This window comes from Convolutriloba macropyga, chromosome 5 (assembly GCF_964194025.1).
Source record: "Convolutriloba macropyga chromosome 5, txConMacr16.3, whole genome shotgun sequence".
In the NCBI taxonomy this organism is placed as follows: domain Eukaryota; kingdom Metazoa; phylum Xenacoelomorpha; order Acoela; family Convolutidae; genus Convolutriloba; species Convolutriloba macropyga.
In genome coordinates, this window is record NC_134472.1 from 66175859 (window position 1) to 66181861 (window position 6003).

General features: G+C 35.9%; 1 long non-coding RNA gene across 1 annotated transcript; it reads right to left on the minus strand.

The window, feature by feature from the left end:
- Window positions 1-537: 537 nt before the first annotated feature.
- Window positions 538-2324, minus strand: LOC142340173 (uncharacterized). The gene is made up of 3 exons (XR_012759059.1): window positions 2198-2324; window positions 1412-1750; window positions 538-893 (listed from the first exon to the last, which is right to left on the minus strand). It is a non-coding gene; the product is annotated as an uncharacterized LOC142340173 (long non-coding RNA).
- Window positions 2325-6003: the final 3679 nt, after the last annotated feature.

A 6003-nucleotide genomic window follows, 5' to 3' on the forward strand; every position in this document is an offset into this window, starting at 1 on the left:
ACAGTTTTTTTTAATATGACTTGAGTTCTTATACCGACAGATTTTTATCTTGTTAACTTTGTATTTTTGGGTAGCTGTGTGGGTTGGTTTTCACCGTACCTTAAAAGTAACCCTAACACTTTATTCGTAAGTCTGCCACTGCCGGTCCCAAGTCCGGGATTGAAAAGGAGGGAAAACAACCCAAATCATACTGGAAATCGCTCAAAAAAGTCAGTTTTAACATGACTTGAGTAATTTTTCCGACACAATATTACCAATTTCATGCTTAACATAGACCTTTTTAGCTCGTCTGCCATTGTAATCCAGCAAGGTAACCAACAAAGATTTCAAAATCTAACAAAAACCATGCAAGAAGAATTCAATTCTTGCAAGAATCTTGCAAGATAAATGGAAAAAATATGCATTATCTTGCAAGATTTCTTGCAAGTTTTTTTGCAAGATTTTGAATTCTTTGATCACTAGGAGAACATGACCTTGGGCCCTAGAAACGCGCCGAGCTTCGAGAATAATAGTGAAATTGAACAATTGCAAAAGTTACAATTCAAGTATTAATTTAATAAACTTTGTTTATTTCTTTTTATATATCAACCATGAATTAAACATGCTAGTTTATCACCTAAATATGGCTAAAATCTTTGTTCTTATTCTGGGTCTGGATATTGGAATGCTCTTTTCATGTTTCATTCTGAAAATTTCTGACTTTAATTAGCTCTAAACAATTCCTATGGCCCTGTAGTGATTGAAGTCTTGAACTGTGACATCACAAAATGCGTCATCTTTCTTCATTTTTTCTCGGGCTATTCTTGTGTCTCATGGCTTGCAAAATTCAGAAACATTTTCTGCACGACGTTGCAAATTTTCTTTCGTTTGTCTCTTCTTTTAATTCTTGAGCGCTGAAAGAATCTGATGTTATATTGATGATAAATTTAGGCTAAATAACCACAAAATATGCCAAGAAATTGCTGATCAAACCCTACATACATGCGACCCAATTGTTTCTACACTATTTGACCCTGGCATCAGAGTGAGAACTGAACAATGTTATTTTATCGAGTCATTTTGAGGTCATAAACCCCCATAAAAAACCACACAATTTTAGATAGGAAATAAAACCCCACTTGACTTTTAAACTTTTAACGAGCTGCGCATTTACCAAATTTGGCCATAGCCATGCCTAAGTGGCCTGTGGGACTTGGTATAAAACTATCACAACCAAACAAATTATCACGACCAAAATTCAATTTTAAAACGTTTTTTTTCCGTGGGGGTTGATATCCTAGACCCGATAAGTTAACATTGGTTACTTTTCATTCCTATGTCTTCTTTTGAATGTTAGAGGGCATTAAAAATCAGTAATAGCAATTATCAGATTCAGCGATTGCACAAATATTGGTGAATTATATAAACTGACCTGTCAATTGGTGGACATCTGTTGCATAATTGTTGCGTCACAATTGATCGTTATGTGTACAATTACATAATCGGAGCAATATTCAATCTCTGATCAATGATCACAACTTCTCTCGCCGAAATGGGTCGAGTCTCGGCAGTGACCTACCATAGGCACAGACACTACACCCACCGCTCGTACTTGAGCCCGTTGCTGGGGTTTTCGCCCAATAGTAACTAGACTTGGAAGAGTAGGATGATTTTTTATGATAATAGTTATAACTTCCTATTATGCATTGCATAAACACAAATACACACAGATAAATTGTGCTCAACTTCATTTTTCAGAGTTGTATTATGGCTGATAACGGCAAAAGTAAGTTAGCACTTACGTAAAAATTAATCAAGTAAATGACCTCTTATGGACGTGAAATGGTGACAGATTCAGGCAATTGCTGAGGATATGGTTGTAAATTTAACCCTTATAAGTACCTGTTGGCCTACACCGACGACTTGGGAAGCATGGTCAAGAGCCATCAATGAACACTCATTAGCCATTTTTTTTCCTTGAAAAACTATAATTTCCACCGTTTTCGACAAGTATTTGAGAATACGGTGTCCATTTGACTTTTGTACTTCCCCGAAAACCATTTATGGGCACAAATATTAGAAAAAGAGACATACTCTATTTCTCTCCCTGATTACATACAATGGGTTATCTTCAATTGTTACATGTAATAAATTAAAACATGTAAACATGTCTAAAATTGGCTTTTATTTTGGAAAACCTAATACAATTCGAAATTACTTTTGCCGCTGAGTTTTCTCAATTGAGCTGATGGTCGACTGTACACTAGCTTGCTCTTTAAAATAAAATGATAGATTTTCAGAGAAGCACATAGACATGAATCGAAGAAACGGCGGGCAGCCCAAAAAATGCGAAAAGTCAACGGAAAGATCATGAGAATGATCTCTCTGTTTAAACTTCTGGTGAGTTTTGATCTCAAAATGACATATACTCCTGTCAATTTGAGGAATTTGTTACCCAAAAGGATCTTGTTAACCAAAAAAAGGAACTGGATACCCAAAAGTCGAACCACAAAGCACGAAAAGAGAATAACTGTAGCTCCATACCCATATTTTTGAGATAAATAGATGAATGAATTTATGAATTTTTTTCTGAAAAAATAGATGGCTACAGAAGAGGGCTACTCGCTATAATTTTCAGTAGGACGGTATCACACGGATAATAAATTACAGTTGGTATTACTTCGAAAAATTTCTCAAAATCGTCAAAAAGATTTTAAAATATACTTAGCAAAAAATACGGGAAGTTATCAAGAAATTCATTGACCAACGGAAATAGGATTACAGCGATTTGATGAATCTTGATTTATCTATTTGTCAATGTGTTTTTTCACTTGAGTTTATTGTCAAAAGCCTTGAAGTCAGATCAATTTCAAACAAAAAACAAATAAAACAATAAAATTTCTATACATTACTTACCTGTGCCACGCAAACGTATACAAACTGAGATAGATATTATAAAAATGGTTGAAAAACCTGAACCGGTTTGAAACCCGAAAATGTTCTAAGGGTCAGTACGTTTCGTTAATTTTTCGTGTTCTAGCAAAATTTTTCGTGTTCTAGCAAAGTTAAAATTGGTGATCACTCTGCAAAATCAAAGTTGTGGTACACGGGAACCAAAACTAATATTATTCCTAATCATTTCGTTGCTAATTTCGTTTCCATTTACGGTTGTATCTCAAGTTTCCTTCTATTTCTAATTTGTTTCTGTCAACGATGCTCCTACTTATATGTTGTGCATTCCTTACACCTTCCTTTTTTAAAATTTTTCGTACAACTGATCACTCCGCGTTAAAAACATATTGAAAATGTTCATACAATATATTTCTGTCATTTAATCTTCAGGAGCTGCTAATTTATAGAGTCCAGTCAGAACTCTCTTTGCAATCAGTTGTCTTTTGATCTTATAAATCACGTTTTCCAATCGATAAGAGGGTACAGCCCTCTAATAAATCAGCCTAATCGCCTTGCGACTAGCAACAACTCTTTTCAAAATTTGCGAAAACTCGATTGGTTTTCAACAGTGATGATTCGCAGAGCGAATCAGGCCTATATTTTTTTATAGGCCTGATTCGCTCTGCGAATCATCACTGTTGAAAACCAATCGAGTTTTCGCAAATTTAAACAAACTGATTTGCTCCGCGATTCGGCTCTTCATTCTAAGTCAATCACTGCACCCCGCGAATCACTAAAATTTCGTGACGTACAGCAAGCCTGTACGATATGGCGCTGTCATCAGGACCAATAAAAAGCTCACTGGCAATTGATCCTTTTTGAGAGAAAGCCTCGTCAGAACCGCCGCTACGTTGAAAAAAGTGGTGGACACACGAGAAGCTCGCGATAGTGACCCATGAAGGCATGAATTGAGATGTACTTCTCAATCCAAAACCGATCACAGTAACTGTGCCACACAACCATCTGACGAGCAACCGATCCGACCGAGGCAACGGAATGAGAAAAAAAGTCTCAAAACGTGCAACTCAAATGCTCGTGGGAGTTGATTTTCCAGATTATAACAGACGCAGGAATACTTTGTTTTAATCAACCATGGGACCTTTGTGACCAAAAAACGTTTTTTACTGAATCTGAGCATTGGCACTGACCATCAAGGAAGCAGAATTCGTTGGATCCCCGCAATATTACCATTAACAGGTATCTATTACTTTCGCAAAAAGAGAAAAAAGGAAAGTGTAGAGCTTTTTTTCAGAAAACTTCAAGAAATAGCAGAAAATTGATGCTTTGGAGACTGTGAGGAGACAATAGTTCGGAACATATTAATCACAAACATGTCAGATATCGAAATACAATCCACTTGCTCCCCGAAACAACAGAACCAAGCAAATCACTCCAAACAGCAATAAATATAGAAATGGTAGTACTGAACCAAATGAGATTAAACAGCACAGTTATTGCCCCTCGAATCGACAACAACAGACGAATACCAATTTTACCTGGCGAAATCAACCAAATCAATGCCTCAATTTTTGACACGCTGGGCAGCCAAATCACAAACAAAATTGCATTGATTTAGGGAGAAAGTGCAACAACTGCAGCGTAATGAATCACATTGCAAAAATGTTCAGAAAACCAAAAGAAATGAATTCAACCCGAAACGTAAAAGAATTTGTAAATATCAAAGATGACAACAAAAATGACCAAGAAATAGAGACTAATGCTGAAAACTACAACACCGAATAAAATTTCGACTAAATTTGTCAGATAACAATTATGAGGCAATGACCTCAAACGAAAACACAGACAAAAAGCACCGCAAAACATAAAAATAATGATCGGAAATAACCAGGTAACACGACTGCTCAACTCAGGAAGTGTATGCTCAACAGTTAAAAACGACTCGGACTGTTTCGATCATCTGAAAGGTTCGATCATAGATGACTGCAAAGAGGCAAGATGGGTAACGGAAAAGAGATGAAATATAAAGAACTTTTCTGACAGGCCTATAAGGGTCCTCGGAACACTAATAGCACCAGTCGAATTTAACAATTGGACTACTAAAAACGTTAACTTCGTGATTGTAGTGAATGGACTACGACCACAGATTGATCGAGATTTGTTTGAAACATTCGGAATATACATCAAACAACAACAAGCCACTAACAGAATAGTATATTGCATCAACACACCATATACAATACAACCACGAAAAGCTGATGAACTTCCTCGACTGATCAGCAGAATTGGTGAGTCAAAGAACATCACTTAAAATCACAGTTTCAAAAAATTATCAAGCTTGTCATCAAAAAGGCAAACAATAACTCGACGACAAAGTTTAACAGGAAATAAAAACGTTATTAGATCAGGAACATTTTGAACAAATTGATTCGTGTCCAGAAAAATTTCATTTCATTAATTGTCGTAACAGTAGAAAAAGGACGGCTTCTTTAAACTAGTAATTGATTTGAAAGTTGTGAAAAAATCATTTCATGAAAAAATACCAAATTCCCAATTTTGATGGTCTAATCCAAATAATTTCCCAAAGTTTAAGCGTAAACGCGGAGTGATTTTAAGTAGATTTGAAGTACGCGTATAGTCAGCTGAATCTGGATCCTGAAACGACACGCCACTGCAACTTTGAAATTTAAGTGGCGCTATAACTGGCACGTACCGCTTCAAAACATGATTCTACGGACTCAGGGACATGCCTGCCGAAATTCAAAAAGCAATTGACACAACTCTAATAGGGTTAACAACAACATAGTATTTCTCGGAGGATGTACTCAGTGTGAGCTGCGAAACTTTAGAAGAGCACATGAAACTAGTAAGGAAATGTCTTAAAAATGTTGGACGACAAAAATTTGAGAATAAATTTACCGATATGCCATTTCACAAAAAACGACATTGAATGGCTCTTTACAATTAGACAAATAGCAGCATCAAGACTACTAGATTCAATAACAAGTGCAATTTTCTGGAAAAAAAAACTGAGATCTTCTCTCGGATTGATCCACCATTTAATTTAATTGACATCAAATTTAATAAAACTATGCCAAACACTCAGCATTATTG